The sequence below is a fragment of the Oreochromis niloticus genome, linkage group LG22 (genome assembly GCF_001858045.2).
Source record: "Oreochromis niloticus isolate F11D_XX linkage group LG22, O_niloticus_UMD_NMBU, whole genome shotgun sequence".
In the NCBI taxonomy this organism is placed as follows: Eukaryota; Metazoa; Chordata; class Actinopteri; order Cichliformes; family Cichlidae; genus Oreochromis; species Oreochromis niloticus.
The window spans coordinates 18,425,790-18,448,875 of record NC_031985.2 but is presented as its reverse complement, the minus strand read 5'-3'; the positions used below and the strand labels follow the sequence as shown (position 1 = coordinate 18,448,875).

Sequence of the window (23,086 nt, the reverse complement as noted above, 5' to 3'; positions counted from 1 at the left end):
AACGAGAGTAGAGATGTCTTTGGGTTGTTTCCCCCACGTTATGTCAGTTGCACGGAAGTAGCTGGCAACGCACTTAATCCGGGCGCTGCAGCTTTAAGCAGCTGTGCGCGCTCCCGCGGACGGCAATCAGTTTCTGGCAGACAATCACTTTTGGGCACAACACCTGTATGGTAGTGAGGCATCGTCACCCCGACATTAAAAATAAGTTTAGGAGCCGTTTTACACCCTTCAAACTGAAGTGTGCGGTTTCGGGTGGAAGTTTATTAGTGTGTAACTTGCTTTCATGCTCCAATGGATTGTAAACGTGTTTTGGTTTGTGATTTATTTTTTCTTTATTTATTTCTATTATGAATTTAACAAAGATGTTCCTCAAATTTCCTCAAGAAAACGCCTATTGATTATGGATAAAATGCCGTGACCCGGATTCGAACCGGGGTTGCTGCGGCCACAACGCAGAGTACTAACCACTATACGATCACGGCGCGCCACCTCTGAGGGTGAGGAGTAATCGTCACCGCAGTGTTCAGAACCTGAAGATTGATTTCTGGAACGCATCTTGACGTATCTCACCGCTTTGTCGTCTCGAATTTCTACAAGTTTGGCTCAGCACTTTGTTTCCATGTGTCATTAAGTCTTCTTCTCATTACGCTGTCACTGGTTAATCTATGACTATGGTGCAATCTATGACTCTTAATGAAAATGAAAGTAAGAAACATTCTACACAAGTTACTGTGCAGAAAGTTCTGTAGCTGTAAAGATAAATTCACGTTTGCAAGTTCAGTGGTAAAACAAACAAACAAACAAAACCCAACAACAAATATTTTCTTGACAAGCAGGTGATTCCATGGCATACAGCGATGCTGTTGCTCTGTCTCGAGTTTGGGGTATGTTAGCATACGTGCGTCATGGATAACAACCACAAGACTGTTTCCAATAATTACCTTTATCGCTCCGGTGGGCTCACCAGTCAGACTCACAGGCCCTTTCACCGTTTTAAGTTCTGCTTTCAGTTTCAGTTTCAGTTTTTTTACAGATAAATAGCCACTCTGTGACACGAAGGAAAAGCAGACTTGATAGAAGATAAATGATAAATAGTGGGTTTAATTTTTAAAATAGCATTCAAAATGCCACGTGGCCTCAAAATTTGAGTCCAGCATTGGTCCAAGAGGCCTCTTCTACATGAAAATGGGGAGGAGATCAGTGCAGCCCAGTTCCTCTGTTAGATGGTCATGTCTATACTTGGGCCACAGTGAATGCACTTTCCTGGAAAGCACTTTGTGTGGACTTCTGTGTTTTTAAATGTGCTTTAAAAAAATTTGACCTTTCAGCACTACCTACTTCTGCCACCAGAGTGCTCCAGACACGCATTATGGAAATCACTATTCCCATTTTTACAGTGACAGTGGTCTGGCGGTCAATAATGTCTGCTGTTCTTTTGTAGGTGTAGCACTGAGGCCTGCCCAGGAAAACTACCCCCCAAAAATCAGTGGCCTTTCCTGCTAAAACTTGCAGCTGCGAGCAGGGGCGATTTTAGCCCATTTTTGGGGGTGCTTCAGCACCCCCAAAATGAATCAAAGCACCCCCAAAGATTTCTTACTTTTTTGACAATATTTGCTGTTTTTGTGACACACTACTAAAAATATAAAAAGCATACAGTACTTGTCAAAGGAGTTTGCAAAGAAAAGCGTCTGGACTTCTTTAAGTTGCTTGAAGACGTTTCACCTCTCATCCGAGAAGCTTCTTCAGTTCTAAGGTCAAATGGCCGAGAGTCCCAGATTTAAACCCAGTGGGAGTGTCCCCCCAAAGAGGGACAAAGGACCCCCTGGTGATCCTCTAATCACATGAGCCAAGGTGTGAAAGCGGGTGTCATACCTTGACTCAGGGCCTTCAAGTTAAACACTATGAAAGGTAGAAACAAGTTTAATATTCAGAAACCTAAAGTATGTATCAGCAGCAGAATGGCATCTGCCGCCCCTTACTGGCCCACAGTCTCCACTGATCCATGTCTCAGTTCACAGGTTTGAGGGATGAACCTCTGTAAGCAGGCTCGCTCATTCAACCTGAACTAAACTGAGAGTGAATTTGGGCTTTTAGGAAGGGGTGAAAAAGACAAATGTAAAGAAAAGGGGAGAGGTTGATTGACAGCAGAGAAATAAGAATAAATGAGATCTTCAAAGTGAAAGAAATGCAAGTTAAATTAAAATGGAATTTTATCCCAATGATCTTGTTTGATTAATTGTTAAAAGCCAGAATTGTGATTTAAATCATAATTCATCTCCCAGCCCTGTTATTAATTACTACTGTAGGATTATTAAAATCATACTCCTCAGTTCTAATATGACAACAGTAAACTGTGGAAGAAAATCTGTGTGTCTCAAAGAATCTGTCATGGTCCGGAGTCTGGTGACTGCATCTTGGTGTTTTTTGATTATTAATATGCTTCGTTTCAATTAGTTTCTGTTTATATCATGGTGATTTCTAGTTCTTTGGTTTTGTTCCTGTGCCTCCCATGTTTAGTGTGTCATGTCTCCAGTGTTTCTTTCTTTCTTTGCTTCCTCACAGTGTCAAGTCTGCATCTTTGAATGTCTCTCGGTTGCTGTGAGCACCTGTGGACACAGGTGCTCTGAAGCTTGGCCTCAGATTGTATCAGTCATGAACGTGATTTTCATGAAATTAGAAGCATAGGTTCTAAGTAAACGGCAGCATATATTGCATTAGAAAGTCATTAGCTCTTTCAAATTCACCCTGAAAGGGTCAGGGAATGTTAAAGGTTGTTCCGGAGATTTTTTTCCAGAGCAACCCCGGTTTGAATCCGGGTCACAGCACTAAGTCGCTGCTTGTCATGCCAGCACTACAGAAGTAAATTGTATCTCGGTTTTTCTTCTCTGGAAAACAAACATGAAAGGGAACAATTTGTGTTTTCTTTAACAAATCTTATTAGGGATAATAATAACTATATAATAATCTCTCCTAATTTACAGCTCTCCAGCATAGTAGATATGGAGTCGATTCATTAGTCTACTCTTGTATTTGCTTTAAAATCCAAGGTCACGCTGCCGTGACCTGAAATCGAGTGAGAGTCGCTGCGGCCACAATGCAGAATACCAACCGCTATATGATCACGGCTCTCCTCACCTTTGACCCCTCGATTTTAATATTGCAAACCATGCCAACCTTAAAAATATAACACTTTGCAGACATGGGTCAATATTGTGCTTAGATGAATAGATTTTTAAATTTTGTGCATGATTGATTAGATGTGCGCATCCCAATTTTTTCCAACTGTTTTTCATAATAAAGTTACAAGACTATTTTGTTTTACATTGATTGGAACCTTACATTAAAATAAAAATGCAAATAAAATATATGTTAAAATTATTGTCGGAAGTAAAGAATTAGTATTTTTGCGGCTTTAACATTTTTATTTATATTATTAAGTACTGGCAAATATACCTTGAACAATCCCTTTGATATCAGTTTTCAAACAAAGTCAAATGAAACTAAAATATTCATCCTGAAACCTGCATTGGAATTGAAATGGGTTTTAATCTGGTTAGTTTACTGAAAGCGCTCCGCAACTGCAACAGCCAAAGGCATTGTGTAAAATATATCCAGAGCAGTACACACTAATCCAAAAATGCTTTTTTTTTTTACATGAAATATAATCTACTATTACAAAATAAATTGTGTCTAAAATAAAAATACATTTTCCAATGGGCCTCCTGCAATTAAACACATTGAAGTCAACTACTTCTTCAGATATCAGTGGGGCTGCTTCAGTGTCTCGATTTCTCTGGCTTAGCATCAAGTTGGAAATCTCTCTTTTTGTCTTCTCTGTATTTATTTGGCAAGATGTGCTTCAGTTAGATTACCCAAAAAAAATTACATTGAGTTTGTGCTGAGCCATTAAATAACAAACCAGATGATGCAATAAGACTGCACCAATAAACTTTAAGTCAGTTCTCAAAATTAGACATGAGCCACGCTTATCAGCAAATACTCTTGGATGACGAATCGAAAAAGTTCTTGACAGTAAGCACATCCAGGGGGGTGTTCACGTATAACAGATTGCCTTTTGGAGTGGCCTCTGCTCCAGCAATATTCCAGAGGACGATGGAAAGCCTTTTGAAGGGGATATCTCAGGTAGCCGTGTATTTAGATGACATCTTAGTGACTGGGGTGGATGAGGTAAGCCATCTACAGAACCTGGATGAAGTGCTGACCCGGTTGGAGGAGGCTGGATTGAGGTTAAAGAGGTGCAAGTGTGCCTTCATGCAAGAGAAAGAGGAGTACTTGGGGCACATAGTGGACGCCCAGGGGCTCCACCTAGTGGAAAAGAAAGTTAAAGCAATCATGGACGCACCTACCCCCACAAATGTCACCCTTCTTCCACCCTTCTTCAAATGGGCTGGCTGAGAGGGCAGTCCAGACCTTTAAGGAGGGGATGAAGAAAGTAAAAGGTTGCAAACCAGACTGTCCAGATTTCTGTTCAGTTATCGCATCACACCGCATGCCACTACCGGTTTATCACCTGCAGAGTTGATGATGTCACGGAGACTCAGATCACTTTTGGACTTGCTCATGTCTGATGTGAAAACAAAAGTGCAGCACAAACAATGGAAACACAAAGAAAATCATGACACCAAGAAAAGACTGAGAAGTTTCACACCAGGAGACAAGGTGTTCATCAGAAACTACTCCTATGGCCCGAAGTGGATTCCAGCAGTCATTGTGAGAGCATCGGGTCCAGTGTCTTACATTGTTATCATTGGATCAGGTCAAACTGTGAAGCGGCACATGGATCAGGTGAGAACACGAGTGGCTGCCACTGTTCCCAGGACACTGGACAGGGAGGTGGAGCCATTGCATGACAAAGAAGCAGTTCCTGAGCGCTGCTTGCCATCAGAGTTGGACACATCGTCACAACCTCCATCATCGGAGTTGCCTTATGCTCCGGGGACTCCGGCTCCCGGAGAATCCTCAGTGGCACCAGTGTTGCAACGTTCTCAGAGAGAGAGATGTCCACCAGAGACTTTAAAGGACTTTGTTAGATAGAGTGAGATCTTCCAGGAATAGAGCAACAATGCGCTCTGATCTCAAGGATGTTACGGAGCCCCGCAAGTGACATGGGAGAAAGAAAAATTAAGATGAAGTTTTGCGAGATCCCGAGTTTGTTTTGCGAGATCTCGCAAAAGTTCATCATAATTTTTTTCTCTCCCATGTCCCTTGCAGGGCTCCGTAGGATGTACTTTTCTAGTTAGTAAAAAAAGAAAAAAAAGAAACATTGAAACATATGTACAGTTGTATGGTTACCCTAATTATGTGGTGATTGCTTGTTGAGCATTCTTTAGATAAACAGTTATTTTATAAGAGTTGTTGACTTAAGGGGGGAGGAGATGTGGTATCGCAAGAAATTAGTTGTTTATATAAATATATGGGTATGCATAATAGTTATTAGTCATAGATACATACATCCTAAGTTCCTGTTATTCATCTGAAAGAAACAGATAGAATGAGTGTGTTGTTACAATGCCAGGAGAGGCAGTATTGGTTCTGTGTTACCTTAATGTTTGTAAGAAAGTGGAAGAAGAGTGTCCTGTAGGAGGCAGTGAAACGGACGTTGTGTTCTGAAGATGTACTGAAAAAAGGTTCAGTAAACATGTGGCAACGATACTCCTGTGTAAGGCTAAGTTATTTCATTTTTATTTTTTGAAGATGCAACAACAGTCATGACAGTTTGCATATTAATGATCATTAAACTGACCTCATGGCCTATTGTTAGTCAGTGTTGCTAGTTTCAGTCACTATGGGAATGTACTGTTTATAAGGTTGGGGAAACCTGCAGTCAGCTGAGACTGAAGAAGTCACTTGGACGAGTGACAAAACGTTTCTCCCACTGAAAACGCTACATTCAGATGAACAAAACCTGCTTTTTATGGTTTTACAGATCTTATTAAAGAGCATAATCTCCTTATTTGCACCTCTACAGAGCAGCCAAGATGCCAATTCATTGACCTGCTCTCCTGTTGGCCTGTTCTATATTTTCTCTCTTTCTCTCTCATCTATGCTGGATTCTTTCTCCAAGGTGCTTTAGTTGGAGTGTTAACTATTCTAAAATCACAAGTGATGCTTAAATTCTGCTAAACAAATACAAAACGGAGTTATACAGTTTGGAGATGATTCACTACACGGACGTTTGACATGGAGCTGACCAGCCATAATCATATAGTAGTTAGTACTCTGTGTTGTGGCCGCAGTTTCATCAGTGTGTGTTTATGACTTGTATTTTTTTTAGTCTTGGATCTGTGGTAATAGCAGAATCGTTCACTGTGCATAGTTACCCAATAGGTTAAATTTCATAAGAGTTAAACTGGCACAGAGTTTCAAACAGATGATGAAATGTACTACTACTATTACTATTAATAATCCTTCTAGTACTAAAGAAAGTAATAACTAATGAAATGTCAGAAATATCCCCCAACGCACATGGACCAGTATCTAAGGTTTGACGCTCATCATCGACTGGAGCACAAACGGGGTGTCATCAGGATGCTACAACAGAGAACGGCGGCCAGGGAAGCAGAAGAACATTATATCAAGAAGGTCCTTAGTAAATGTGGTTATCCCAGCTGGACATTTGTCAAAGCAGGAAGGCACCTAAAGAAAGCTCCACGCAAACCAGGAGCGAATAAGAACAACTGCTGTCTAAGTGAAAACCCTTAGTGGTCCCTTATGTGTCAGGAATATCGAAACATCTGATGTTCTGACGGTAAATAATGTCTGCTGTTCTTTTGTGCATCGTACAGGTCACTGTTCAGGTTTATATAGTGGAGTGAGAAAAATGCAAGACTGCAACTGGCAGCGCAATCCAGCGCGCCAGCCGTGATCGTATAGTGGTTAGTACTCTGCGTTGTGGCCGCATCAACCCCGGTTCGAATCCGGGTCACGGCAGCGTGGTTGTGATTCTACTGCAAGTAATTGGTGTCACACGGGCTGCAGGGCATCTTGAATGTTTGCGGGCCTTTCTAGGGCACTTAATTCATTCCTTTACATTACTGTCAGTGTGTTGCTCAATCAAATTTCTTAACGTAACCGGCTTTTCCTTACATTACCTGTGCGCTCATCAACCAGTTTTTAATTTTTTTACAACAGAGTTTAATGTGGAAAAAGTGGTTGGGACAGATGTTCAAACAGAAGCGACACGCGGCTGCAATTACAGTCTGTATTATGCGTTTTTTCTTCATATGAATCTGATGTGTGAACGATGCGCACATTTATGCACGTGGCACAGTAACAGTATCTGCATTAACACCGAGACATCTGGTGTTCTGACGGTAAATAATGTCTGCTGTTCTTTTGTGCATCGTACAGGTCACTGTTCAGGTTTATATAGTGGAGTGAGAAAAATGCAAGATACAGACTGCAACTGGCAGCATAACCCGGCGCGCCAGCCGTGATCGTATAGTGGTTAGTACTCTGCGTTGTGGCCGCAGCAACCCCGGTTCGAATCCGGGTCACGGCAGTGTGGTTGTGATTCTAGTGCAAGTAATTGGTGTCACACGGGCTGCAGCTCAGCTTGAATGTTTGCAGGCCTTTCTAGGGCACCTAATTCATTCCTTTACATTACTGTCAGTGGGTTGCTCAATCAAATTTCTTAAGCTAACCGACTTTTCCTTACCTTACCTGTGCGTTCATCAACCAGTTTCTTCATTTTTACAACAGAGTTTAATGTGGAAAAAGTGGTTGGGACAGATGTTCAAACAGAAGCGACATGCGGCTGCAGTTACAGTCTGTATTATGCGTGTTTTCTTCATATGAATCTGATGTGTGAACAATGCGCACATTTATGCACGTGGCACAGTAACAGTATCTGCATTAACACCGAGACATCTGGTGTTCTGACGGTAAATAATGTCTGCTGTTCTTTTGTGCATCGTACAGGTCACTGTTCAGGTTTATATAGTGGAGTGAGAAAAATGCAAGATACAGACTGCAACTGGCAGCATAATCCAGCGCCCCAGCCGTGATCGTATAGTGGTTAGTACTCTGCGTTGTGGCCGCAGCAACCCCGGTTCGAATCCGGGTCACGGCAGTGTGGTTGTGATTCTAGTGCAAGTAATTGGAGTCACACGGGCTGCAGGTCAGCTTGAATGTTTACGGGCCTTTCTAGGGCACCTAATTCGTTCCTTTACATTACTGTCAGTGTGTTGCTCAATCAAATTTCTTAAGGTAACCGGCTTTTCCTTACCTTACCTGTGCGTTCATCAACCATTTTTTAATTTTTTTGCAACAGAGTTTAATGTGGAAAAAGTGGTTGGGACAGATGTTCAAACAGAAGCGACACGCGGCTGCAGTTACAGTCTGTATTATGCGTGTTTTCTTCATATGAATCTGTGTGAACGATGTGCACATTTATGCACGTGGCACAGTAACAGTATCTGCATTAACACCGAGACATCTGGTGTTCTGACGGTAAATAATGTCTGCTGTTCCTTTGCGCATCGTACAGGTCACTGTTCAGGTTTATATAGTGGAGTGAGAAAAATGCAAGATACAGACTGCAACTGGCAGCATAATCCAGCGCCCCAGCCGTGATCGTATAGTGGTTAGTACTCTGCGTTGTGGCCGCAGCAACCCCGGTTCGAATCCGGGTCACGGCAGTGTGGTTGTGATTGCAGAGCAAGTAATTGGAGTCACACGGGCTGCAGCTCAGCTTGAATGTTTGCGGGCCTTTCTAGGGCACTTAATTCGTTCCTTTACATTACTGTCAGTGTGTTGCTCAATCAAATTTCTTAAGGTAACCGGCTTTTCCTTACCTTACCTGTGCGCTCATCAACCATTTTTTAATTTTTTTACAACAGAGTTTAATGTGGAAAAAGTGGTTGGGACAGATGTTCAAACAGAAGCGACACGCGGCTGCAGTTACAGTCTGTATTATGCGTGTTTTCTTCATATGAATCTGTGTGAACGATGTGCACATTTATGTGTAACGGGTGTATTAAAAAATAATTTATATTTCACCAAAGATCCATCCTGCAGTGTTATTTTCTTTGTCAGTACTCGTTATGTATATGTGTTTATTTATATATATTTATTTTCTGTATTTATATTTTGGGAGCTTTTATTTTGTTTGTGTGACCTTTGACTTCCCGCGAAGTCACTTCCTGTAGCTGCGCGCTATTTTCCTCAGTCGCCTAGAGGTCCCGCTGAGGAGAGGTGTTCATACAGAAGTCCAGAAAGTGAAGTCGCTGTACTGTTTTATGTTTATTTTGAACAGTTCTGGGAGAATAAATCTGCCCCAGCTGGCAAAGAGAGAGCTGAATCCTCTGGTTATTTACACAACACAACGCAGAGACCTAACGGCAAATGGAGTTTAAGGCCAGACCGGCTACAGTGGTGCCGTGACCCGGATCCACACCACTTCAGACTTGCTCATCGTGGTTCGTGGAGACGCGATCGACATCAGTTTGGTCACCAGAGGTTGCTGTAATGGACAATGTAATGTAAGCTTTGAACACAAATCCCAAGTGTTCTAGGAAACACTTATGCCTTTTTTTGGACTGTTGTTTACAAAAAAATTTAACTCTGCTGTTTGCATTGTGTATATATTAGAACAATGGATGATGAAGAAGTTTCAAGTGACAGGTTCAGCTTTGCCATGGGAAGAGGGAGGGTAATTGAGGGGTTGCCTGGCACACCAATTCGTAGTGCAGGCTCCCCAGCTTTCTGTTCCACTCGCATACTTGGTTGCACATCTTCCAGTAGTGGTAAAGGTAAATCATTCTCAGACCCTTCAGCCACAGCAGACCCAGCATTAAATGACCTGATAACACACATAGCTCAACAGGTGGGGCAGACCATTAGGGATGAGTTAAAAGGGGAATGTCGGGAAAGGGATGACGGGGCCGCACAAGCTCAGAGCAGTGTAAGCCAGCCACCCAGCGAGCCCACTTACCTTAACCTGACTGGGGCAAAGCTAGTCCTGCAGTCAGATGTGAGAGAGCCTCCAGTTTTCAGAGGAGATGGGTCGGATAAACATACAGTCTGTGAGTGGGAGGAGCTGATGAGAATGTATATCAAGAAGCGAGCAACACCCCTTCAGGAACAGTACCAAGAAATAATGTTCAAGTTGATGGGCAAAGCTAAGGACATTGTAAGAATAACTCTGAGAAGCACCCCATTGTTAAAACCTTGTGAGAATCCAAATGTTATATATGACATACTGAGGCAACATTTCAGTGACATGACATATTCGTGTATGCCTATGGCCGATTTCTACAGCACAGTTCCAGTGCCAGGAGAAACTCCTGTAGAATATTGGGTCAGACTGAATAAGGCAGTTGATGCAGCAGAGGAAAGCCTGAAGAGGCTCGGACGGCACATAGAGGATCCCTGCCAGGAGGCAGCCATGATGTTTGTGAAGTACTGCCCTGATCCCACCCTTGCTGCTGTTTTCAAGTTCAAGGCACCAGATAAGTGGGCAGCCAGTGAGATTCAGGAGCATGTGAATCGGTACCAGCTTGAGATGAAAGAACGTATGCTCCCCAGGTCTAAGTGTCTCACACCAGTTAAAGCTAACATCCAGACCCCTGCAGCTGACGGTTTAGCAACATCAATGCACCCCGGAGAAACACGGGTGCAGGTGGGATCAAATGAGACAGTAAAGGCCCCTTGTAACGACAGTTGCCTGAAATTACTAATCAGCCTTTTTGACCATGCTTTGTCGCAGAATAACCAGGTTGCAGACAAGCAGCTTCCTCCAGGTCAGGTCCGACCCAGATGTTGTAGAGTATGCCAGTCCCCTGAACATTCTACCCTTGCGCATTGTAGGCAGAAACACCTATGCCTTGCATGCTTTGAGCCAAACCATATTAAGAGAAACTGCCCTCGTCGCTCACCTATTCAAAGGCACCATGCCTCCCAACCTCATGACACCCAGCCTTTAAACTAGCTGGCCCGCATTTGGTGAGGGGATGTGTGGGCACAGACGTTGAAACCCTCGGCAATGATGATGTTGAAAAGCATTACATTAAAGCATGTGCAGCCGCATCAGATGGTGTTAAGGTGGTAGTACAAAACACACAGAGAGTTGGCCCGTTTGACAAACTGTTTTACACTCCTGTCAGCATTAATAACAGACACCACATGCAGGGTATGCTTGACTCTGGTTCCATGGCGTGCACACTCAGTGAGCAAGCAGAACAGAGTATGCTGAGTGAGAATATACTGCCAGAACCCACTCCCCTGACTCAAGAAATAGTGCTAGTAGGCTGTGGTGGCACACTTACAAAGCCCAAATGCATGTATGAAGTTGAGATGAAACTGTATGGAGAGACCTGTATTGTTCCCATCCTTGTAGTGCCAGGTCAACGTGATGATATAATCATAGGCACAAATGTCATCCGGTTTCTCATGCACCAGTTGAAAATAACCAGTGACTATTGGCGCCTCGTGTCAGGTGGCGGTTGTCCCCCAGAGTGTGAGCAGTTTCTTGACCTCATGGCTAATTCATCCCGATGGAGAGGTGAAGAGCTCCCAGACAAGATCGGCACAGTCAAGCTTCAGCAGTCAGTCACCTTGTTAGCAAGACAAGAACATCTAGTCTGGGGCAAGCTGCCGAGTAATGTTTCTATGTCACCAGGGAGTACAGTGATTGTTGAAGCCACTTCATCAAAGTCCATGCCACGTAACATCATGGTTGGCCGCATCATAACGCCATTGTGGGGTGATAGGTGGGTTCCCATGAAGGTCACTAACCTGTTGGATAAGCCAGTCACCCTGAAAAGAAACAGTAAGTTGGCTGACGTGTCCCCTTGTGTTGCTGTTGAGGATTTTGAAGTTTTCCAGGGCACCTGTCAACCCCAGAAATCTGAGCAGGAGGAAGAAAAGGATGATGCCCACCTCACTGATCTTAAACAGAGACTAAAACAGGTTGGGCTCAGCGAAATTGATATTGACCTGTGCCATGTTGGTCAAGGGGGGAAGGAGAAATTGGTTAAAATGCTTGAGAAGTACAATGACATTTTCTCCAAGCATACACATGACTGTGGCAAGGCCGAAGGCTTTGTACACCGCATCAGGCTCACTGATGAGAGGCCATTCCGCCTTCCTTACCGCCGAGTCCCTCCAGCACATTACCAAAAGCTGCGACAAGTTTTGTCTGAAATGGAAGAACAGGAAATCATCAGAAGGTCCGTGAGTGAGTATGCCTCTCCACTGGTGTTAGTGTGGAAAAAGGATGGTAGTTTGAGAATCTGCACTGACTTCAGATGGCTGAATGCAAGGACCCTCAAAGATGCACACCCACTGCCGCACCAGTCTGACTGCCTTGCCGCATTGGGTGGAAATACCTACTTCAGCACCATGGATCTGACCTCGGGATTTTATAACATCCCTATGGCAGAGGAAGACAAGAAATACACAGCATTTACAACCCCAATGGGATTGTTCGAGTACAACAGAATGCCCCAAGGACTCTGTAACAGCCCCGCCTCATTCATGCGAATGATGCTCAGTATTTTTGGGGATCTGAACTTCAGTAGTCTGTTGTGCTATCTCGATGATCTGCTTGTATTTGCTCGGACAGAAGAGGAGGCCTTGGAGCGGCTAGAGACTGTGTTTCAGCGCTTGCGCATCCATAACCTCAAACTAAGTCCTAAGAAATGCCACTTAATGAGGTCATCAGTCAAGTTTTTAGGCCACATTATAGATGCCAATGGAGTGGCTGTGGACCCAGCAAAGGTTGAGGTCATAGCAAAGATGACAAAGGCTGAATTGATGGAGGATGATGGCTGCACCCCATCAGTTAAGAGGATTAAGTCATTCCTGGGGATGATATTCTACTATCAGCATTTCATCCCTAGCTGCTCCTCTATGGCGAAGCCTTTGTTTGCTCTCACTGCTGGACAAAAGAGGAGAGGGAGAGTTAAAACAGGCACCAATGCTGGTGTATACAGAAAACTGAAGCCCTCTGACTGGACAGATGAATGTGATGCAGCTCTGTCTAATCTGAAAGAGAAGCTGTTGAATTGTGTAGTCCTTACACATCCAGACTTTTCTTTGCCTTTGATATTGTCCATTGATGCTTCATTAGATGGGCTCGGTGCTGTATTGTCACAAATACCAGCTGGACAGCAGAAAGCTCGTCCAATTGCTTTCGCCAGTAAGACCCTGAGCAATTCACAGAAAAAGTACCCAGCCCACAGGCTAGAGTTTTTGGCATTGAAATGGAGTGTGTGTGAGAAGTTCAGTCACTGGCTAAGAGGTCATTCCTTTACAGTGTGGACAGATAACAACCCTCTCACCTACATCATGACAAAACCGAAGCTTGATGCTTGTGAGCAGCGTTGGGTGTCCAAGCTTGCTCCTTACACATTTGATCTGAAGCACATACCTGGTACCAAGAACGTCGTAGCTGATGCTCTCAGCAGAGACCCCTTTGCAACAACAGTCAGCCATAGGCTGATCACAGAGCAGTACAGTCACCTCCTTGCTGAATCTGAGAGTGTCAGTTCTGAGGGAATACAAAATACATTCCGGTTGAAGGTCCAAGGTCAACGCGTGGACACACCACCTTTCCGCACCACAGGACTGCAGCCGACCTCGTCTCAGCTTGGATGTGATTCTATGGATGTTAAGGCAATCCTGGATTGTCACAGTGAGTGGGATCTGGCTGCTGAAACAAAGGCCGTGGAACTGTTCCAGTCAGTTCAGGACCTAGTGTTGCCAGGACAGGAGTCATTTCCTGTGTCCACACTAGAGGAACTCCAGCGTAGCCAGGAACTTGATCCCAGTATTTCAAAGATCTTACCATTTGTCACAAGGAGAAGACAACCTTCCAGGCGTGAAAGGGCAGGATTTGATGCAAAAGCCATGGTGTTGTTTAAGCAGTGGGAAAGGCTTAGGATCCAAAATGGAGTTCTCTATCGGATCACAAAGGACCCCCTGAGTAAACAAAGGAGACATCAGTTTGTTTTGCCTGAAAGTCTCAGAGCAAAGGCATTGAATGGTGTCCATGATATTGCAGGACATCAGGGGCAAGCGAAGACTTTATATCTGGCAAGACAACGGTTCTTTTGGCCAAAGATGGAGTCTGATATAAAGGAGTATGTCAAATGCTGTCAAAGATGCATCCTGGCCAAAACACCAGAACCCTCTGCTCGAGCCCCACTTGAGAGCATCAGAACCTCCGCTCCTATGGAGCTGGTGTGTTTGGATTTTTGGAGTGCAGAGGATAGTAAGCAACGCTCAGTAGATGTTCTAGTCCTTACAGATCATTTCACTAAGCTAGCCCATGCCTTCCCTTGCACAAACCAGACTGCAAAGCAGGTGGCTAAGAAACTATGGGACTATGTTTTCTGTGTGTATGGGTTTCCCGAGCGGATTCACTCCGATCAGGGGGCAAATTTGAGAGTGAGCTCTTGGCAGAGCTGCTCAAGTTTTCGGGGGTCTCCAAATCCCATACTACGGCGTACCATCCCATGGGAAATGGAGGGACTGAGAGGTTTAATAGGACACTCGGCAACATGCTTAGGTCCTTGCCCCTCAGAGAAAAGAACAAGTGGCCTCAACAAATACAGAGTCTGACATTCGCATATAATGCAACTGTACATGAGACCACGGGTTTTGCCCCATTTCAGCTCATGTTTGGCCGCATCCCGAGGCTCCCTGTTGACGTGATGTTTAAACAGGTGCTCTGTGATCCTGTAGTTGTGGATCACAAAAGTTATGTGAAAACACTCATGTCACATCTTCATGAGGCAGCTAGGATTGCCCAGACTCATGCCATCAAGGAACAAGACAAACAGGCAAAAGGATATAACAGAAAAGTAAAGGGCACTCATTTGAACATAGGAGACAGAGTACTCATTGCAAATAAGGGTGAAAGAGGAAAGAAGAAACTTGCTGACAAGTGGGATGCAACAGTGTACACAGTCAGAGACAGAAATTTGCAGACTCACACATACAAGTTGGAAGATGACAGAGGCAACATAAGGGTGGTACATCGCAACCTGGTTTTGAATATCAGCTTCCTGCCAGTAGTGACAGCTGAACTGGGTGACACTGGATCAGAGGGAGGGTCATGTGCGTCAGACCAGTTAGATTCCTTGGATGAGGAGACTGCAGAGGACAGGACCAGTGCTTGGATCAACACAGATGATGATGAGAGTCAGGAGACCCTGAGTGAGGGACTCTCAGGATTGGGCAAGTCAAGTCAACAAGCTCCAGAGGTGGTTGCAGGGGATTCAACCCAGTGTTCCCTGGTAGGAGAGGACTGCCCAGACAGAGACACAGACTTGGACAGTTTGGTAGCAGAACCTGACTTAGACTCCCCGTCTGTGTTAGATACACTTTCAGAAACTGCACTCACTCACTCACATCCATCAGACACAGATCGTGATGCACACACCAAGCCCCTACCAGTAGCCCCAGTGCATGTTGCCGACGCACAGATGCCTCCAACGGATGTGTGTCATGATGTGGGTCCCCAAGAACAGCCACGGGCAGGCCCGGACAATGTTGTCATGACGCGAGCCGGCCGAGTTAGTAAAAGAGTTAATCGACTCATTGAGTCCATGGTTCAAAAGCCTTTAGGTTTTAAGCGTTTGGCAAATTCAGTTAGCAGAAGGTCTCAGTCTCTTCTTACGCTGTTTTAAGTAAACCCAGCTGTTTAGAGATCTTTCTGTATTTTGATTCTAGGGGACAGTATCATTATGGCACAATTAGATACATAATATGTTTTAAGGTATTGACGTATGTGGACGGCTGGGAATGTGTGTGGTGTAAATGGCATCACACTGATCTAAGAAAGGCTGAGGCCTGATCATCCTCATGCTCTTTCTGAACCTATCTGGTAGGTGGCTTATACAGCTGAGACTAGAGGTTATAGCTCGGAGGTTTAAACCCATGCCTAGGAGCCATAAATTCTGTAGATTTGTCCCTGTGTTCCAATTAGATTGTTCACCTGACTGTTCTGGATTTTGGTGAAATCTAGGAGGGGTGGATGTAACGGGTGTATTAAAAAATAATTTATATTTCACCAAAGATCCATCCTGCAGTGTTATTTTCTTTGTCAGTACTCGTTATGTATATGTGTTTATTTATATATATTTATTTTCTGTATTTATATTTTGGGAGCTTTTATTTTGTTTGTGTGACCTTTGACTTCCCGCGAAGTCACTTCCTGTAGCTGCGCGCTATTTTCCTCAGTCGCCTAGAGGTCCCGCTGAGGAGAGGTGTTCATACAGAAGTCCAGAAAGTGAAGTCGCTGTACTGTTTTATGTTTATTTTGAACAGTTCTGGGAGAATAAATCTGCCCCAGCTGGCAAAGAGAGAGCTGAATCCTCTGGTTATTTACACAACACAACGCAGAGACCTAACGGCAAATGGAGTTTAAGGCCAGACCGGCTACATATGCACGTGGCACAGTAACAGTATCTGCATTAACACCGAGACATCTGGTGTTCTGAAGGTAAATAATGTCTGCTGGTCTTTTGCGCATCGTACAGGTCACTGTTCAGGTTTATATAGTGCAGTGAGAAAAATGCAAGATACAGACTGCAACTGGCAGCATAATCCAGCGCCCCAGCCGTGATCGTATAGTGGTTAGTACTCTGCGTTGTGGCCGCAGCAACCCCGGTTCGAATCCGGGTCACGGCAGTGTGTTTGTGATTGCAGAGCAAGTAATTGGAGTCACACGGGCTGCAGCTCAGCTTGAATGTTTGCGGGCCTTTCTAGGGCACTTAATTCGTTCCTTTACATTACTGTCAGTGTGTTGCTCAATCAAATTTCTTAAGGTAACCGGCTTTTCCTTACCTTACCTGTGCGCTCATCAACCATTTTTTAATTTTTTTACAACAGAGTTTAATGTGGAAAAAGTGGTTGGGACAGATGTTCAAACAGAAGCGACACGCGGCTGCAATTACAGTCTGTATTATGCGTGTTTTCTTCATATGAATCTGATGTGTGAACAATGCGCACATTTATGCACGTGGCACAGTAACAGTATCTGCATTAACACCGAGACATCTGGTGTTCTGACGGTAAATAATGTCTGCTGTTCTTTTGTGCATCGTACAGGTCACTGTTCAGGTTTATATAGTGGAGTGAGAAAAATGCAAGATACAGACTGCAACTGGCAGCATAGTCCAGCGCCCCAGCCGTGATCGTATAGTGGTTAGTACTCTGCGTTGTGGCCGCAGCAACCCCGGTTCGAATCCGGGTCACGGCAGTGTGGTTGTGATTCTAGTGCAAGTAATTGGAGTCACACGGGCTGCAGCTCAGCTTGACTGGTTGCAGGCCTTTCTAGGGCACCTAATTCATTCCTTTACATTACTGTCAGTGTGTTGCTCAATCAAATTTCTTAAGGTAACCGGCTTTTCCTTACCTTACCTGTGCGCTCATCAACCAGTTTTTTAATTTTTACAACAGAGTTTAATGTGGAAAAAGTGGTTGGGACAGATGTTCAAACAGAAGCGACACGCGGCTGCAGTTACAGTCTGTATTATGCGTGTTTTCTTCATATGAATCTGATGTGTGAACAATGCGCACATTTATGCACGTGGCACAGTAACAGTATCTGCATTAACACCGAGACATCTGGTGTTCTGACGGTAAATAATGTCTGCTGTTCTTTTGCGCATCGTACAGGTCACTGTTCAGGTTTATATAGTGCAGTGAGAAAAATGCAAGATACAGACTGCAACTGGCAGCATAATCCAGCGCCCCAGCCGTGATCGTATAGTGGTTAGTACTCTGCGTTGTGGCCGCAGCAACCCCGGTTCGAATCCGGGTGACGGCAGCGTGGTTGTGATTGCACAGCAAGTAATTGGAGTCACACGGGCTGCAGCTCAGCTTGAATGTTTGCGGGCCTTTCTAGGGCACTTAATTCATTCCTTTACATTACTGTCAGTGTGTTGCTCAATCAAATTTCTTAAGGTAACCGGCTTTTCCTTACCTTACCTGTGCGCTCATCAACCATTTTTTAATTTTTTTACAACAGAGTTTAATGTGGAAAAAGTGGTTGGGACAGATGTTCAAACAGAAGCGACACGCGGCTGCAGTTACAGTCTGTATTATGCGTTTTTTCTTGTCCCAGCTGGACATTTGTCAAAGCTGGGAGGCCCCCGAAGAAAGGTATACAAGCAAACCAGGAGAGAATAAGAACAACTGCTGTCTAAGTGAAAGCCTTTAGTGATCCCTTATGTGTCAGGAGTATCGGAACAATATTTTTTTCTCCTGTGTTTTCTCCTTGACCTTGTAATAAAAGCAGAATCATCCACTACAACTTCAAACATATGATGAGATGTACTATTGTTAATATAAAAAATAATCCTTCCAGTGCAAAAAACAAAAGTAAGGATTAATGATCATGTCAAAACCGCAGTTAGTTTCTATTACAGAGATACAAAAAGACTACAGTTTGTCTAAATGGCAGCACTTCATCAGTAAATTGCATATTGGCTGTTTCTTCTGTGGAAAACCAACATGAAAGGAAGAAAAAACCCTTTCCTTTAACACATCTTATTAGGGAGGACCATCTCCTAACTTGCAGCTCTCCAGAAGAGTAGACACGAAGCCCATTCATTAGTCTGCTCTCTGTATTTGCTTTAAAAAGCACAGCCAGGCTGCTGTGATCCGGATTCTAACCGGGTTTGCTGCGGCCACAACGCAGCGTACTAACCACTATACGATCACGGCTGGTTTGCGCTGCCAGTTGCAGTTTGTATCTTGCATTTTTCCACTATATAAACTCCGCTTAGAGGACGGTTGGCGCCTCTGACACGAACTCATTTGTGGTTGTTCCGGTATTAGACCGATGAGCAATTAGGCTACTTGGAGATCCTAACCAACTACACCGCCTGGTCTGTCCATGTCGATCTGAGACACTGTAAACGAAAAAATGTTACTTTGGCCCCTTCACGTTAATATTGCAAACCATATTATATAACACTTTGCAGACATGGATCAGTATTATACTTAGATAAATAGATTTTTTCATTTATTGGACGATTGATTAAATATGCACATCCCCTTTTTTTCAACTGTTTCATGATAATTTCATCACATGATAAAGTCACAGGCATAGCTGGACTGGCCATGGGGCATTTGCCCGGTGGGCCGCTGGCGACTTTTTGTTTTTATGGGCCGATGGATTTTTTTATTTTTTTTAAAAAAATTTTTTTAGGAAGGGTATATATAATGAAAGGTGTTGGATTGGCCAATTGGTCATGATCGACTCTGGGATGGACCAATTACAGCCGAGGAGGCCGAATGCACCCTCCCCCTTGTTCAGCAATCTTATAGACAACTAAAGAAAATGGAGAACAAAAAAAGGAAAGGAGGTGTTTATGAAAATATCACTAAATCTGTAATTTATTAATTTTAATATTAATTAATGATCATGTCTCACCTCTAGTGTTCTTGGTCTTAATTTAAGGTTTCTACCATGTGTTGTAGATAGTTGAGGAGGTTAACTCGACCAAGCAGTCTTTTTGTTTCCGCTATGTACTGTTTAAAATCCAGAATAGGGAGGATGGTGTAGGTTTAAGTTTATTAGATTGATACATATATACCAACAAGGCAGTGTACATCAAAGCAGTTGTTTTCATGCAAAGGCTTTATGGTTTTTCCTATAGCGATTGACAGATGACGTGACTTTCGCGCATTGCATGCCAGGAACTCGTGGCAAAACAATCCAAATACCGCATCAAATGCAAGCATTTGCAGCACCGCAAAACGTTCATTCTCCGGTTCCAGTACCTTCTTGGTTTTTCTTTGCCGCACAAAAAAGGAATGTACAAAACTAAGGAGAACAATGCCGGACCGTACAAAGACAGACTCGACGAAAAGGCAAAGAAAAGATACGAGGAAAAAATCAAAGGAGTGAAAGGGTCAGACCCTTACGAGCACACAGAGTGGACAAAAGACGTTAGCGTGCTGCCCAACTTTAACCACGCTCAGATTTATAATTATACGGATCTTTTTAGTAACTTCAGGTCACTGCAACAAGCCCAGGTACAGTTTACCGACGGATGGGTACAAGACCTTGAAATGCACTGTGTAGAACGAAAGACCATCGTACAAACAAAGGTAAGTTTACCAGTCTCACAAATCGTCTTCATAAATACACAATCGTTAACCGTTTATTAATATAACCTTTGAGCTCAACGGTAATTAATTAGTAGTGGAAATAATTTCTGGTGACAATAATATTGTATGTTGTAATCGCACTGGACAATTAGTGATACAAAACAACTGTTTTATCCTGTGAATAAAAGTACATGTTTTTGTCAATGTACCGTGGTAATAACAGAAGCGAAACACAATATTATATACAATAAATAAAGAAGCATAGCGTGACAATTTCTGTTCAGCGCCAGACTTGCTTGTAACCTATATCACCAATTATGTTAAGAAAAATGACGTATTAAGTACTACAAAACAATAACCTTTGTGGGAATGCTTGGAGCAGACTAACATGTGAGCTGGAGTGTTCTGAGACGTTATATTTGGTATATCTAGACCATCCGTCGGCTCTTACTTCGGAAACATGGCTTAAAAAATTTCTCTTCAAAGACATCCGATAAAAAACCCGTCGGCTTCCCGTGGCTGTCATGCGACCGGCTATTGCAGTTAATAATACAACAGCTTCTTGCCATTTTTTGGGTTTCTTTTTATCGCTGTGTAACTGAGTTCAATTGAAAGCTTGCGTGCGCTAGTACCCCTTGCCTCAAGTTCCCAGAATCCTTTGCGGTTTTACCCCTGAATGACGTCACATTTTCAATCTCTATCCTGGTGGGCCGGTCTCTAGTCAAAATGCCCGGGCCGATTTTCTGTCCCAGTCCAGCCCTGGTCACAGGTAGTGTGTAAAATATATCCAGAGCAATACAAACGTCTCTAAAAAAAAAAAAAAAATGAAGCTTTGTCTCGATGCTTTTCTTGCGCTTCGATCACGATGCTGCGCCCCGGATTTGAATTAGGGTTGTTGCGGCCACAACGCAGAGTACTAACCACTACACGATCACAGCTGGATGCATGGAGCAGCTGTTGCTGGTTTCCATGACACGTTCAACAAACCAATAATCCTAAAAGCGTTCTCTATTGTTTTGATGCCATACGTCTGGTCTGTCCATGTAGTTTAGAAGTGTACAAAATTCCCATCCCCCATGCTCACCATGTCCGCTCCTGGCCTGAGGGATTCTTCTTTAAGTCAAAGTTTCTCCACTATACAAAAGTATGGATGCCAAAATTAGATCCCTCTTTCGAGTGGACCTAATCTCTGTTTCTCCCAGCGTCTCTTACTTGAGTAACTTTTTTACAGATTGTAATGAACCTGTTGGAGTTATCTCTGGGATGCTGGGATGATAGCTCCCTCAGAACTCAAACTCCGGCCAGAGAGTGGGGCACAGAGAGTGATGTCCGGATATACTTTAATGGAAGTTAACAGCAGCTCAACAGTACAGCAGTAGGCATACTTAACAAGTGTGGGAGGGGCGGACGTGCGTGTGGTTCTGAATAACAAGAAACAAGGAGAAACAATTATCACATGTAAATATAACAATCATCACTTCCCAACATCACGCCAATATAATGAACTGTAACACAAATAATCAGCTGAATGCCCTGACATAAGGAAGTCCCACAATCCCATTTTGAACAGGCAGGAAACAAGAATATCTGCATATCTCAGGCAACAGAAAAGACCTAATGCCCCAAAATTAGGAAAGGTCAGCAATTACATGGTCTTCAGCGCCCTCTAGTGGCTAAATAACCCAACTGCGGTGCACAGATCCAACCCGCAACAAAGGCTACGGTGGTAAGTCACATGCCTCTACCAATCTCGATAAATAAACCTAGCATAAACCCCCTGTAATTAACGTCAAAGTACAACCCGTGCTATAAGTGGAAATGGACTCGTAGAACTGGCAGGATTCCTTTAAAAAGTAGATTCAGAGTTACTGTTTTGAGAGTTTTGACTCTGTTTTCTGATAGTTTTATTTTTTGAACACAGAACATTCAAAGAGCATCGACTTGTGGAGTACTCTCTGCCCTTTGAATGTTCTGTGTTCAAAAAATAAAACTATCAGAAAACAGAGTCAAAACTCTCAAAACAGTAACTCTGAATCTACTTTTAAAAGGAATCCTGCCAGTCAGATACTTCGGTTAGTACAGAACCGCTGGTCTGCATAAGTTATCATGACGGGGGTTGTCGGAGCTTTATGCTCAGTAGCATGACGGATGCGCTCAGAGGCGTGCCCTGTAACCTGTATAGAGCAGTCTGTCGTGCACAGATGTCGTGCACACATGTTTAAGTGTTCACGGGAGTTTGCACCCCTGGCAAGTGGACTGAGGTATGTGATGCGATGTGATCTGTTGTTATATTTCATTCAACTGATATGTGAAACACCTTGTTGCCGTTTAAGGCAGCCCCTTTTTGTTTTATTTAATCAGTGACTGTAAATCTCAGAACTACTTGTTTTGAATTTACCTGATTTAATTTAAGCTCATTTGCTGTTATTGTTTATTGTTACGGTTCAAAAGGACTGTACGGGTATCATTTTTTTCTTATTTTATAGTTTTCACGGTGCTCAACGATGTCCAGTGAGAAAGAGCCGTGTTTGGTGAGGAAATAAATGGCTGCACCCGTTAGAGACTCTTCTGTCGTTCTTGATGCCAAGGGCTGCTACAGAGACGTCAACTGGAAAATAATTTGTTCTTTGCCATAAAAAAATGTTCATAAAGTGAAGGAAGTTCCATTTAAATGTATTTATTCATGTAGTAAATTATTAATTCGGGGCGTTGAAAGATGGAATAAAATTTACCCTCTTTGAATGTCAGTCAAGTTTATTAGGTTTGTTAGGTTTCTAAGAAAAACAACTGGATACAATAAAATAAAAGGGGGGGGGGCGGGGGACATTACATTAACTTTTTCATAGGAGGAAGAAGGAGAAGCTGTACATTGTGTGGACGTGTTTGAAGAAGTGATCTTTAAATCAAATATTAAATTGTATAATAATAATTCTTCTAATTGTATTGTATCTAAAGTTCTCGCAATATAGATAGTGCACTGCGGTGAATATCCAGT

General features: G+C 43.3%; 8 non-coding genes across 8 annotated transcripts; 7 read left to right on the top strand and 1 right to left on the bottom strand.

Moving 5' to 3' along the window:
* Positions 1 to 410: 410 nt before the first annotated feature.
* Positions 411 to 482, bottom strand: trnah-gug (transfer RNA histidin (anticodon GUG)). Its single transcript has one exon. It is a non-coding gene; the product is annotated as a tRNA-His (tRNA).
* A 6,397-nt stretch (positions 483 to 6,879) lies between these two features.
* Positions 6,880 to 6,951, top strand: trnah-gug (transfer RNA histidin (anticodon GUG)). Its single transcript has one exon. It is a non-coding gene; the product is annotated as a tRNA-His (tRNA).
* A 499-nt stretch (positions 6,952 to 7,450) lies between these two features.
* trnah-gug (transfer RNA histidin (anticodon GUG)) lies at positions 7,451 to 7,522 on the top strand. Its single transcript has one exon. It is a non-coding gene; the product is annotated as a tRNA-His (tRNA).
* A 498-nt stretch (positions 7,523 to 8,020) lies between these two features.
* On the top strand, positions 8,021 to 8,092 carry trnah-gug (transfer RNA histidin (anticodon GUG)). The gene has a single exon. It is a non-coding gene; the product is annotated as a tRNA-His (tRNA).
* Positions 8,093 to 8,588: 496 nt separating this feature from the next.
* trnah-gug (transfer RNA histidin (anticodon GUG)) lies at positions 8,589 to 8,660 on the top strand. Its single transcript has one exon. It is a non-coding gene; the product is annotated as a tRNA-His (tRNA).
* A 7,927-nt stretch (positions 8,661 to 16,587) lies between these two features.
* trnah-gug (transfer RNA histidin (anticodon GUG)) lies at positions 16,588 to 16,659 on the top strand. The gene has a single exon. It is a non-coding gene; the product is annotated as a tRNA-His (tRNA).
* A 499-nt stretch (positions 16,660 to 17,158) lies between these two features.
* Positions 17,159 to 17,230, top strand: trnah-gug (transfer RNA histidin (anticodon GUG)). Its single transcript has one exon. It is a non-coding gene; the product is annotated as a tRNA-His (tRNA).
* Positions 17,231 to 17,728: 498 nt separating this feature from the next.
* On the top strand, positions 17,729 to 17,800 carry trnah-gug (transfer RNA histidin (anticodon GUG)). Its single transcript has one exon. It is a non-coding gene; the product is annotated as a tRNA-His (tRNA).
* Positions 17,801 to 23,086: the final 5,286 nt, after the last annotated feature.